Source organism: Schistocerca gregaria, chromosome 8 (genome assembly GCF_023897955.1).
Source record: "Schistocerca gregaria isolate iqSchGreg1 chromosome 8, iqSchGreg1.2, whole genome shotgun sequence".
NCBI lineage: Eukaryota > Metazoa > Arthropoda > Insecta > Orthoptera > Acrididae > Schistocerca > Schistocerca gregaria.
The window spans coordinates 33,257,443-33,270,042 of NC_064927.1; the positions used below are offsets into that span (position 1 = coordinate 33,257,443).

Here is a 12,600-nt window from a genome sequence, read left to right on the forward strand (position 1 = left end):
GTCAGAGGTTGAATGTAACGAATGGGTGGGAAAGAGCAAGGGGCAGCGGCTGTGTAGAACGAAAACACAAATCCTCAGGGGTGTGAGCGTTTCGAGATGAGTCGTATACATGTAAATGTTGGTCGTCAGTGACCGTGTGGCCTAGTGGATAAGGCGTCGGACTTCGGATCTGAAAATTACAGGTTCGAATGCTGTCACGCTTGTGTTTTTCCAGATCTGAAAAAGAAACATACCGTTTTAATGTAGCAATTGAGCAGTACGAAACCGTCTGAATGTTGCTGTTGACCATTTTTTGCTTGGAGATGCTCTTGAGCTTCAAACACACACAGCAAGACCGGTGTTAACTAGCGAAATGGTCGGCAGAGCGCCGACACAGCGAGTTTTGACTATCACTTGCACATCTAAAACAACGTCGGAAAGTAACTCGTTCGGCTTTTGAGTCACATAAAGTATGTGTGTTAATTTTGAAGCCACTAGCTCTGCTTGTTGTCATGCAATTTCTTTGCCTCTCGGAAATGATTATGACATAAAAGTGAAGTACGTGACGAGTGTGACGTTAGGAAAACATTAGGCAGCATGGAGAGATTCTGTATGGGACCACCCAACCCAAACGAGTACTGTGTGACGTGCTACCCGGCAGGTATTCATCGAGGTAGCCGGCTAGCTCGGTCGGTAGAGGGTCAGACTCTTAATCCCAGGGTCGTGGGTTCGAGCCAGACGCTGGGCGGAACGGAATTTTGTTCCGCTGCAGATGTAAATTACCGTTTTTCTGATTAACGAGATTTAATGGAAATAGCAACATTAAACTTTGCCTACGTCTCTGCCAGTCGCAAGGAAACTGTATTTGAAGGTGAAGGTGATTTTGTAGACATGTGTGAAAGACATGTTCTGAAATGCAAGTGTTGTTGTTTGGAGAGCACATCGGTTACGTGTCAGATGTGTAGCCAAGCAGTAATTTGTCGCCATAGCTGCAAATATTAGCCGGTAATATGAAGTGTTGTCAGCTAAAGTCTGATGATGCAGACGACCGTAAGGACGAAGTACCCAAGAGTACCGCTAGGCCGCGCCTATTTAGCTCAGTGGTAGAGCGCTGGTCTAATAAACCAGGGGTCGTAAGTTCCATCCTCACAGGAGAAAGATGAATTTTGGAAATCAGTTGCGCGTCGTGGCCGTATAGCAAACAGTACCTGTGATGACGAACAATTAGCGACAGGCGTTTTTTTTAAGAATTACTCTCAGATGTGATTAAGGTGAATGGCGCCGATAAAGCATTTGCCAAAGCGGTACAGCATAAGATGGGACGAGGCAGTCTGAATTACATTTTATAGATGTATTTCTCACATATCTCAGAGCCTCTCGCGATCTTCGTCGTCGTCGCCGCCGCCGCTTCTGCAGAAGTAGCAAATGGCCATCGTAGCAAATGCGGCGAGGGACGCCCTGCCTTCGATTCCGAATGCACAAAGTGTGTGGTCTTGTTTCTCAGTCTATATTTGGTCGGTCTCGTCAGAGGTTGAATGTAACGAATGGGTGGGAAAGAGCAAGGGGCAGCGGCTGTGTAGAACGAAAACACAAATCCTCAGGGGTGTGAGCGTTTCGAGATGAGTCGTATACATGTAAATGTTGGTCGTCAGTGACCGTGTGGCCTAGTGGATAAGGCGTCGGACTTCGGATCTGAAAATTACAGGTTCGAATGCTGTCACGCTTGTGTTTTTCCAGATCTGAAAAAGAAACATACCGTTTTAATGTAGCAATTGAGCAGTAAGAAACCGTCTGAATGTTGCTGTTGACCATTTTTTGCTTGGAGATGCTCTTGAGCTTCAAACACACACAGCAAGACCGGTGTTAACTAGCGAAATGGTCGGCAGAGTGCCGACACAGCGAGTTTTGACTATCACTTGCACATCTAAAACAACGTCGGAAAGTAACTCGTTCGGCTTTTGAGTCACATAAAGTATGTGTGTTAATTTTGAAGCCACTAGCTCTGCTTGTTGTCATGCAATTTCTTTGCCTCTCAGAAATGATTATGACATAAAAGTGAAGTACGTGACGAGTGTGACGTTAGGAAAACATTAGGCAGCATGGAGAGATTCTATATGGGACCACCCAACCCAAACGAGTACTGTGTGACGTGCTACCCGGCAGGTATTCATCGAGGTAGCCGGCTAGTTCAGTCGGTGGAGCGTGAGAATCTTAAACCTAGGTTTGTTGGTTCGAGCCCCACGCTGGGCGCGAACGGAATTTTGTTCCGCTGCAGATGTAAATTACCGTTTTTCTAATTAACGAGATTTAATGGAAATAGCAACATTAAACTTTGCCTACGTCTCTGTCAGTCGCAAGGAAACTGTATTTGAAGGTGAAGGTGATTTTGTAGACATGTGTGAAAGACATGTTCTGAAATGCAAGTGTTGTTGTTTGGAGAGCACATCGGTTACGTGTCAGATGTGTAGCCAAGCAGTAATTTGTCGCCATAGCTGCAAATATTAGCCGGTAATATGAAGTGTTGTCAGCTAAAGTCTGATGATGCAGACGACCGTAAGGACGAAGTACACAAGAGTACCGCTAGGCCGCGCCTCTTTAGCTCAGTGGTAGAGCACTGGTCTAATAAACCAGTGGTCGTAAGTTCCATCCTCACAGGAGAAAGATGAATTTTGGAAATCAGTTGCGCGTCGTGGCCGTATAGCAAACAGTACCTGTGATGACGAACAATTAGCGACAGGCGTTTTTTTAAGAATTACTCTCAGATGCGATTAAGGCGAATGGCGCAGATAAAGCATTTGCCAAAGCGGTACAGCATAAGGTGGGACGAGGCAGTCCGAATTACATTTTATAGATGTATTTCTCACATATCTCAGAGCCTCTCGCGATCTCCGTCGTCGTCGTCGTCGTCGTCGTCGCCGCCGCCGCTTCTGCAGAAGTAGCAAATGGCCATCGTAGCAAATGCGGCGAGGGACGCCCTGCCTTCGATTCCGAATGCACAAAGTGTGTGGTCTTGTTTCTCAGTCTATATTTGGTCGGTCTCGTCAGAGGTTGAATGTAACGAATGGGTGGGAAAGAGCAAGGGGCAGCGGCTGTGTAGAACGAAAACACAAATCCTCAGGGGTGTGAGCGTTTCGAGATGAGTCGTATACATGTAAATGTTGGTCGTCAGTGACCGTGTGGCCTAGTGGATAAGGCGTCGGACTTCGGATCTGAAAATTACAGGTTCGAATGCTGTCACGCTTGTGTTTTTCCAGATCTGAAAAAGAAACATACCGTTTTAATGTAGCAATTGAGCAGTACGAAACCGTCTGAATGTTGCTGTTGACCATTTTTTGCTTGGAGATGCTCTTGAGCTTCAAACACACACAGCAAGACCGGTGTTAACTAGCGAAATGGTCGGCAGAGTGCCGACACAGCGAGTTTTGACTATCACTTGCACATCTAAAACAACGTCGGAAAGTAACTCGTTCGGCTTTTGAGTCACATAAAGTATGTGTGTTAATTTTGAAGCCACTAGCTCTGCTTGTTGTCATGCAATTTCTTTGCCTCTCAGAAATGATTATGACATAAAAGTGAAGTACGTGACGAGTGTGACGTTAGGAAAACATTAGGCAGCATGGAGAGATTCTATATGGGACCACCCAACCCAAACGAGTACTGTGTGACGTGCTACCCGGCAGGTATTCATCGAGGTAGCCGGCTAGTTCAGTCGGTGGAGCGTGAGAATCTTAATCCTAGGTTTGTTGGTTCGAGCCCCACGCTGGGTGCGAACGGAATTTTGTTCCGCTGCAGATGTAAATTACCGTTTTTCTAATTAACGAGATTTAATGGAAATAGCAACATTAAACTTTGCCTACGTCTCTGTCAGTCGCAAGGAAACTGTATTTGAAGGTGAAGGTGATTTTGTAGACATGTGTGAAAGACATGTTCTGAAATGCAAGTGTTGTTGTTTGGAGAGCACATCGGTTACGTGTCAGATGTGTAGCCAAGCAGTAATTTGTCGCCATAGCTGCAAATATTAGCCGGTAATATGAAGTGTTGTCAGCTAAAGTCTGATGATGCAGACGACCGTAAGGACGAAGTACACAAGAGTACCGCTAGGCCGCGCCTCTTTAGCTCAGTGGTAGAGCACTGGTCTAATAAACCAGTGGTCGTAAGTTCCATCCTCACAGGAGAAAGATGAATTTTGGAAATCAGTTGCGCGTCGTGGCCGTATAGCAAACAGTACCTGTGATGACGAACAATTAGCGACAGGCGTTTTTTTAAGAATTACTCTCAGATGCGATTAAGGCGAATGGCGCAGATAAAGCATTTGCCAAAGCGGTACAGCATAAGGTGGGACGAGGCAGTCCGAATTACATTTTATAGATGTATTTCTCACATATCTCAGAGCCTCTCGCGATCTCCGTCGTCGTCGTCGTCGTCGTCGTCGTCGTCGTCGTCGTCGTCGTCGTCGTCGCCGCCGCCGCTTCTGCAGAAGTAGCAAATGGCCATCGTAGCAAATGCGGCGAGGGACGCCCTGCCTTCGATTCCGAATGCACAAAGTGTGTGGTCTTGTTTCTCAGTCTATATTTGGTCGGTCTCGTCAGAGGTTGAATGTAACGAATGGGTGGGAAAGAGCAAGGGGCAGCGGCTGTGTAGAACGAAAACACAAATCCTCAGGGGTGTGAGCGTTTCGAGATGAGTCGTATACATGTAAATGTTGGTCGTCAGTGACCGTGTGGCCTAGTGGATAAGTCGTCGGACTTCGGATCTGAAAATTACAGGTTCGAATGCTGTCACGCTTGTGGTTTTCCAGATCTGAAAAAGAAACATACCGTTTTAATGTAGCAATTGAGCAGTACGAAACCGTCTGAATGTTGCTGTTGACCATTTTTTGCTTGGAGATGCTCTTGAGCTTCAAACACACACAGCAAGACCGGTGTTAACTAGCGAAATGGTCGGCAGAGTGCCGACACAGCGAGTTTTGACTATCACTTGCACATCTAAAACAACGTCGGAAAGTAACTCGTTCGGCTTTTGAGTCACATAAAGTATGTGTGTTAATTTTGAAGCCACTAGCTCTGCTTGTTGTCATGCAATTTCTTTGCCTCTCAGAAATGATTATGACATAAAAGTGAAGTACGTGACGAGTGTGACGTTAGGAAAACATTAGGCAGCATGGAGAGATTCTGTATGGGACCACCCAACCCAAACGAGTACTGTGTGACGATCTACCCGGCAGGTATTCATCGAGGTAGCCGGCTAGTTCAGTCGGTGGAGCGTGAGAATCTTAATCCTAGGTTTGTTCGTTCGAGCCCCACGCTGGGCGCGAACGGAATTTTGTTCCGCTGCAGATGTAAATTAGCGTTTTTCTAATTAACGGGATTTAATGGAAATAGCAACATTAAACTTTGCCTACGTCTCTGTCAGTCGCAAGGAAACTGTATTTGAAGGTGAAGGTGATTTTGTAGACATGTGTGAAAGACATGTTCTGAAATGCAAGTGTTGTTGTTTGGAGAGCACATCGGTTACGTGTCAGATGTGTAGCCAAGCAGTAATTTGTCGCCATAGCTGCAAATATTAGCCGGTAATATGAAGTGTTGTCAGCTAAAGTCTGATGATGCAGACGACCGTAAGGACGAAGTACACAAAAGTACCGCTAGGCCGAGCCTCTTTAGCTCAGTGGTAGAGCACTGGTCTAATAAACCAGTGGTCGTAAGTTCCATCCTCACAGGAGAAAGATGAATTTTGGAAATCAGTTGCGCGTCGTGGCCGTATAGCAAACAGTACCTGTGATGACGAACAATTAGCGACAGGCGTTTTTTTAAGAATTACTCTCAGATGCGATTAAGGCGAATGGCGCAGATAAAGCATTTGCCAAAGCGGTACAGCATAAGGTGGGACGAGGCAGTCTGAATTACATTTTATAGATGTATTTCTCACATATCTCAGAGCCTCTCGCGATCTTCGTCGTCGTCGTCGTCGTCGTCGCCGCCGCCGCTTCTGCAGAAGTAGCAAATGGCCATCGTAGCAAATGCGGCGAGGGACGCCCTGCCTTCGATTCCGAATGCACAAAGTGTGTGGTCTTGTTTCTCAGTCTATATTTGGTCGGTCTCGTCAGAGGTTGAATGTAACGAATGGGTGGGAAAGAGCAAGGGGCAGCGGCTGTGTAGAACGAAAACACAAATCCTCAGGGGTGTGAGCGTTTCGAGATGAGTCGTATACATGTAAATGTTGGTCGTCAGTGACCGTGTGGCCTAGTGGATAAGGCGTCGGACTTCGGATCTGAAAATTACAGGTTCGAATGCTGTCACGCTTGTGTTTTTCCAGATCTGAAAAAGAAACATACCGTTTTAATGTAGCAATTGAGCAGTACGAAACCGTCTGAATGTTGCTGTTGACCATTTTTTGCTTGGAGATGCTCTTGAGCTTCAAACACACACAGCAAGACCGGTGTTAACTAGCGAAATGGTCGGCAGAGTGCCGACACAGCGAGTTTTGACTATCACTTGCACATCTAAAACAACGTCGGAAAGTAACTCGTTCGGCTTTTGAGTCACATAAAGTATGTGTGTTAATTTTGAAGCCACTAGCTCTGCTTGTTGTCATGCAATTTCTTTGCCTCTCAGAAATGATTATGACATAAAAGTGAAGTACGTGACGAGTGTGACGTTAGGAAAACATTAGGCAGCATGGAGAGATTCTGTATGGGACCACCCAACCCAAACGAGTACTGTGTGACGATCTACCCGGCAGGTATTCATCGAGGTAGCCGGCTAGTTCAGTCGGTGGAGCGTGAGAATCTTAATCCTAGGTTTGTTCGTTCGAGCCCCACGCTGGGCGCGAACGGAATTTTGTTCCGCTGCAGATGTAAATTAGCGTTTTTCTAATTAACGGGATTTAATGGAAATAGCAACATTAAACTTTGCCTACGTCTCTGTCAGTCGCAAGGAAACTGTATTTGAAGGTGAAGGTGATTTTGTAGACATGTGTGAAAGACATGTTCTGAAATGCAAGTGTTGTTGTTTGGAGAGCACATCGGTTACGTGTCAGATGTGTAGCCAAGCAGTAATTTGTCGCCATAGCTGCAAATATTAGCCGGTAATATGAAGTGTTGTCAGCTAAAGTCTGATGATGCAGACGACCGTAAGGACGAAGTACACAAAAGTACCGCTAGGCCGAGCCTCTTTAGCTCAGTGGTAGAGCACTGGTCTAATAAACCAGTGGTCGTAAGTTCCATCCTCACAGGAGAAAGATGAATTTTGGAAATCAGTTGCGCGTCGTGGCCGTATAGCAAACAGTACCTGTGATGACGAACAATTAGCGACAGGCGTTTTTTTAAGAATTACTCTCAGATGCGATTAAGGCGAATGGCGCAGATAAAGCATTTGCCAAAGCGGTACAGCATAAGGTGGGACGAGGCAGTCTGAATTACATTTTATAGATGTATTTCTCACATATCTCAGAGCCTCTCGCGATCTTCGTCGTCGTCGTCGTCGTCGTCGCCGCCGCCGCTTCTGCAGAAGTAGCAAATGGCCATCGTAGCAAATGCGGCGAGGGACGCCCTGCCTTCGATTCCGAATGCACAAAGTGTGTGGTCTTGTTTCTCAGTCTATATTTGGTCGGTCTCGTCAGAGGTTGAATGTAACGAATGGGTGGGAAAGAGCAAGGGGCAGCGGCTGTGTAGAACGAAAACACAAATCCTCAGGGGTGTGAGCGTTTCGAGATGAGTCGTATACATGTAAATGTTGGTCGTCAGTGACCGTGTGGCCTAGTGGATAAGGCGTCGGACTTCGGATCTGAAAATTACAGGTTCGAATGCTGTCACGCTTGTGTTTTTCCAGATCTGAAAAAGAAACATACCGTTTTAATGTAGCAATTGAGCAGAACGAAACCGTCTGAATGTTGCTGTTGACCATTTTTTGCTTGGAGATGCTCTTGAGCTTGAAACACACACAGCAAGACCGGTGTTAACTAGCGAAATGGTCGGCAGAGTGCCGACACAGCGAGTTTTGACTATCACTTGCACATCTAAAACAACGTCGGAAAGTAACTCGTTCGGCTTTTGAGTCACATAAAGTATGTGTGTTAATTTTGAAGCCACTAGCTCTGCTTGTTGTCATGCAATTTCTTTGCCTCTCAGAAATGATTATGACATAAAAGTGAAGTACGTGACGAGTGTGACGTTAGGAAAACATTAGGCAGCATGGAGAGATTCTGTATGGGACCACCCAACCCAAACGAGTACTGTGTGACGTGCTACCCGGCAGGTATTCATCGAGGTAGCCGGCTAGCTCGGTCGGTAGAGGGTCAGACTCTTAATCCCAGGGTCGTGGGTTCGAGCCAGACGCTGGGCGGAACGGAATTTTGTTCCGCTGCAGATGTAAATTACCGTTTTTCTGATTAACGAGATTTAATGGAAATAGCAACATTAAACTTTGCCTACGTCTCTGCCAGTCGCAAGGAAACTGTATTTGAAGGTGAAGGTGATTTTGTAGACATGTGTGAAAGACATGTTCTGAAATGCAAGTGTTGTTGTTTGGAGAGCACATCGGTTACGTGTCAGATGTGTAGCCAAGCAGTAATTTGTCGCCATAGCTGCAAATATTAGCCGGTAATATGAAGTGTTGTCAGCTAAAGTCTGATGATGCAGACGACCGTAAGGACGAAGTACCCAAGAGTACCGCTAGGCCGCGCCTATTTAGCTCAGTGGTAGAGCACTGGTCTAATAAACCAGGGGTCGTAAGTTCCATCCTCACAGGAGAAAGATGAATTTTGGAAATCAGTTGCGCGTCGTGGCCATATAGCAAACAGTACCTGTGATGACGAACAATTAGCGACAGGCGTTTTTTTAAGAATTACTCTCAGATGTGATTAAGGCGAATGGCGCCGATAAAGCATTTGCCAAAGCGGTACAGCATAAGGTGGGACGAGGCAGTCTGAATTACATTTTATAGATGTATTTCTCACATATCTCAGAGCCTCTCGCGATCTTCGTCGTCGTCGTCGTCATCGTCGTCGTCGTCGTCGTCGCCGCCGCCGCTTCTGCAGAAGTAGCAAATGGCCATCGTAGCAAATGCGGCGAGGGACGCCCTGCCTTCGATTCCGAATGCACAAAGTGTGTGGTCTTGTTTCTCAGTCTATATTTGGTCGGTCTCGTCAGAGGTTGAATGTAACGAATGGGTGGGAAAGAGCAAGGGGCAGCGGGTGTGTAGAACGAAAACACAAATCCTCAGGGGTGTGAGCGTTTCGAGATGAGTCGTATACATGTAAATGTTGGTCGTCAGTGACCGTGTGGCCTAGTGGATAAGGCGTCGGACTTCGGATCTGAAAATTACAGGTTCGAATGCTGTCACGCTTGTGTTTTTCCAGATCTGAAAAAGAAACATACCGTTTTAATGTAGCAATTGAGCAGTACGAAACCGTCTGAATGTTGCTGTTGACCATCTTTTGCTTGGAGATGCTCTTGAGCTTCAAACACACACAGCAAGACCGGTGTTAACTAGCGAAATGGTCGGCAGAGTGCCGACACAGCGAGTTTTGACTATCACTTGCACATCTAAAACAACGTCGGAAAGTAACTCGTTCGGCTTTTGAGTCACATAAAGTGTGTGTGTTAATTTTGAAGCCACTAGCTCTGCTTGTTGCCATGCAGTTTCTTTGCCTCTCAGAAATGATTATGACATAAAAGTGAAGTACGTGACGAGTGTGACGTTAGGAAAACATTAGGCAGCATGGAGAGATTCTGTATGGGACCACCCAACCCAAACGAGTACTGTGTGACGTGCTACCCGGCAGGTATTCATCGAGGTAGCCGGCTAGTTCAGTCGGTGGAGCGTGAGAATCTTAATCCTAGGTTTGTTGGTTCGAGCCCCACGCTGGGCGCGAACGGAATTTTGTTCCGCTGCAGATGTAAATTACCGTTTTTCTAATTAACGAGATTTAATGGAAATAGCAACATTAAACTTTGCCTACGTCTCTGTCAGTCGCAAGGAAACTGTATTTGAAGGTGAAGGTGATTTTGTAGACATGTGTGAAAGACATGTTCTGAAATGCAAGTGTTGTTGTTTGGAGAGCACATCGGTTACGTGTCAGATGTGTAGCCAAGCAGTAATTTGTCGCCATAGCTGCAAATATTAGCCGGTAATATGAAGTGTTGTCAGCTAAAGTCTGATGATGCAGACGACCGTAAGGACGAAGTACACAAGAGTACCGCTAGGCCGCGCCTCTTTAGCTCAGTGGTAGAGCACTGGTCTAATAAACCAGTGGTCGTAAGTTCCATCCTCACAGGAGAAAGATGAATTTTGGAAATCAGTTGCGCGTCGTGGCCGTATAGCAAACAGTACCTGTGATGACGAACAATTAGCGACAGGCGTTTTTTTAAGAATTACTCTCAGATGCGATTAAGGCGAATGGCGCAGATAAAGCATTTGCCAAAGCGGTACAGCATAAGGTGGGACGAGGCAGTCCGAATTACATTTTATAGATGTATTTCTCACATATCTCAGAGCCTCTCGCGATCTCCGTCGTCGTCGTCGTCGTCGTCGTCGTCGTCGTCGTCGTCGCCGCCGCCGCTTCTGCAGAAGTAGCAAATGGCCATCGTAGCAAATGCGGCGAGGGACGCCCTGCCTTCGATTCCGAATGCACAAAGTGTGTGGTCTTGTTTCTCAGTCTATATTTGGTCGGTCTCGTCAGAGGTTGAATGTAACGAATGGGTGGGAAAGAGCAAGGGGCAGCGGCTGTGTAGAACGAAAACACAAATCCTCAGGGGTGTGAGCGTTTCGAGATGAGTCGTATACATGTAAATGTTGGTCGTCAGTGACCGTGTGGCCTAGTGGATAAGGCGTCGGACTTCGGATCTGAAAATTACAGGTTCGAATGCTGTCACGCTTGTGTTTTTCCAGATCTGAAAAAGAAACATACCGTTTTAATGTAGCAATTGAGCAGTACGAAACCGTCTGAATGTTGCTGTTGACCATTTTTTGCTTGGAGATGCTCTTGAGCTTCAAACACACACAGCAAGACCGGTGTTAACTAGCGAAATGGTCGGCAGAGTGCCGACACAGCGAGTTTTGACTATCACTTGCACATCTAAAACAACGTCGGAAAGTAACTCGTTCGGCTTTTGAGTCACATAAAGTATGTGTGTTAATTTTGAAGCCACTAGCTCTGCTTGTTGTCATGCAATTTCTTTGCCTCTCAGAAATGATTATGACATAAAAGTGAAGTACGTGACGAGTGTGACGTTAGGAAAACATTAGGCAGCATGGAGAGATTCTGTATGGGACCACCCAACCCAAACGAGTACTGTGTGACGTGCTACCCGGCAGGTATTCATCGAGGTAGCCGGCTAGTTCAGTCGGTGGAGCGTGAGAATCTTAATCCTAGGTTTGTGGGTTCGGGCCCCACGCTGGGCGCGAACGGAATTTTGTTCCGCTGCAGATGTAAATTACCGTTTTTCTAATTAACGAGATTTAATGGAAATAGCAACATTAAACTTTGCCTACGTCTCTGTCAGTCGCAAGGAAACTGTATTTGAAGGTGAAGGTGATTTTGTAGACATGTGTGAAAGACATGTTCTGAAATGCAAGTGTTGTTGTTTGGAGAGCACATCGGTTACGTGTCAGATGTGTAGCCAAGCAGTAATTTGTCGCCATAGCTGCAAATATTAGCCGGTAATATGAAGTGTTGTCAGCTAAAGTCTGATGATGCAGACGACCGTAAGGACGAAGAACACAAGAGTACCGCTAGGCCGCGCCTCTTTAGCTCAGTGGTAGAGCACTGGTCTAATAAACCAGTGGTCGTAAGTTCCGTCCTCACAGGAGAAAGATGAATTTTGGAAATCAGTTGCGCGTCGTGGCCGTATAGCAAACAGTACCTGTGATGACGAACAATTAGCGACAGGCGTTTTTTTAAGAATTACTCTCAGATGCGATTAAGGCGAATGGCGCAGATAAAGCATTTGCCAAAGCGGTACAGCATAAGGTGGGACGAGGCAGTCTGAATTACATTTTATAGATGTATTTCTCACATATCTCAGAGCCTCTCGCGATCTTCGTCGTCGTCGTCGTCGTCGTCGTCGTCGTCGTCGTCGTCGTCGTCGTCGTCGCCGCCGCCGCTTCTGCAGAAGTAGCAAATGGCCATCGTAGCAAATGCGGCGAGGGACGCCCTGCCTTCGATTCCGAATGCACAAAGTGTGTGGTCTTGTTTCTCAGTCTATATTTGGTCGGTCTCGTCAGAGGTTGAATGTAACGAATGGGTGGGAAAGAGCAAGGGGCAGCGGCTGTGTAGAACGAAAACACAAATCCTCAGGGGTGTGAGCGTTTCGAGATGAGTCGTATACATGTAAATGTTGGTCGTCAGTGACCGTGTGGCCTAGTGGATAAGGCGTCGGACTTCGGATCTGAAAATTACAGGTTCGAATGCTGTCACGCTTGTGTTTTTCCAGATCTGAAAAAGAAACATACCGTTTTAATGTAGCAATTGAGCAGTACGAAACCGTCTGAATGTTGCTGTTGACCATCTTTTGCTTGGAGATGCTCTTGAGCTTCAAACACACACAGCAAGACCGGTGTTAACTAGCGAAATGGTCGGCAGAGTGCCGACACAGCGAGTTTTGACTATCACTTGCACATCTAA

General features: G+C 46.3%; 5 non-coding genes across 5 annotated transcripts; all 5 read left to right on the forward strand.

Annotated features, from left to right (window-relative positions):
• Positions 1-2,568: 2,568 nt before the first annotated feature.
• Trnai-aau (transfer RNA isoleucine (anticodon AAU)) lies at positions 2,569-2,640 on the forward strand. The gene has a single exon. It is a non-coding gene; the product is annotated as a tRNA-Ile (tRNA).
• Positions 2,641-4,085: 1,445 nt separating this feature from the next.
• Trnai-aau (transfer RNA isoleucine (anticodon AAU)) lies at positions 4,086-4,157 on the forward strand. Its single transcript has one exon. It is a non-coding gene; the product is annotated as a tRNA-Ile (tRNA).
• A 1,472-nt stretch (positions 4,158-5,629) lies between these two features.
• Trnai-aau (transfer RNA isoleucine (anticodon AAU)) lies at positions 5,630-5,701 on the forward strand. Its single transcript has one exon. It is a non-coding gene; the product is annotated as a tRNA-Ile (tRNA).
• Positions 5,702-7,143: 1,442 nt separating this feature from the next.
• Trnai-aau (transfer RNA isoleucine (anticodon AAU)) lies at positions 7,144-7,215 on the forward strand. Its single transcript has one exon. It is a non-coding gene; the product is annotated as a tRNA-Ile (tRNA).
• Positions 7,216-10,185: 2,970 nt separating this feature from the next.
• On the forward strand, positions 10,186-10,257 carry Trnai-aau (transfer RNA isoleucine (anticodon AAU)). Its single transcript has one exon. It is a non-coding gene; the product is annotated as a tRNA-Ile (tRNA).
• Positions 10,258-12,600: the final 2,343 nt, after the last annotated feature.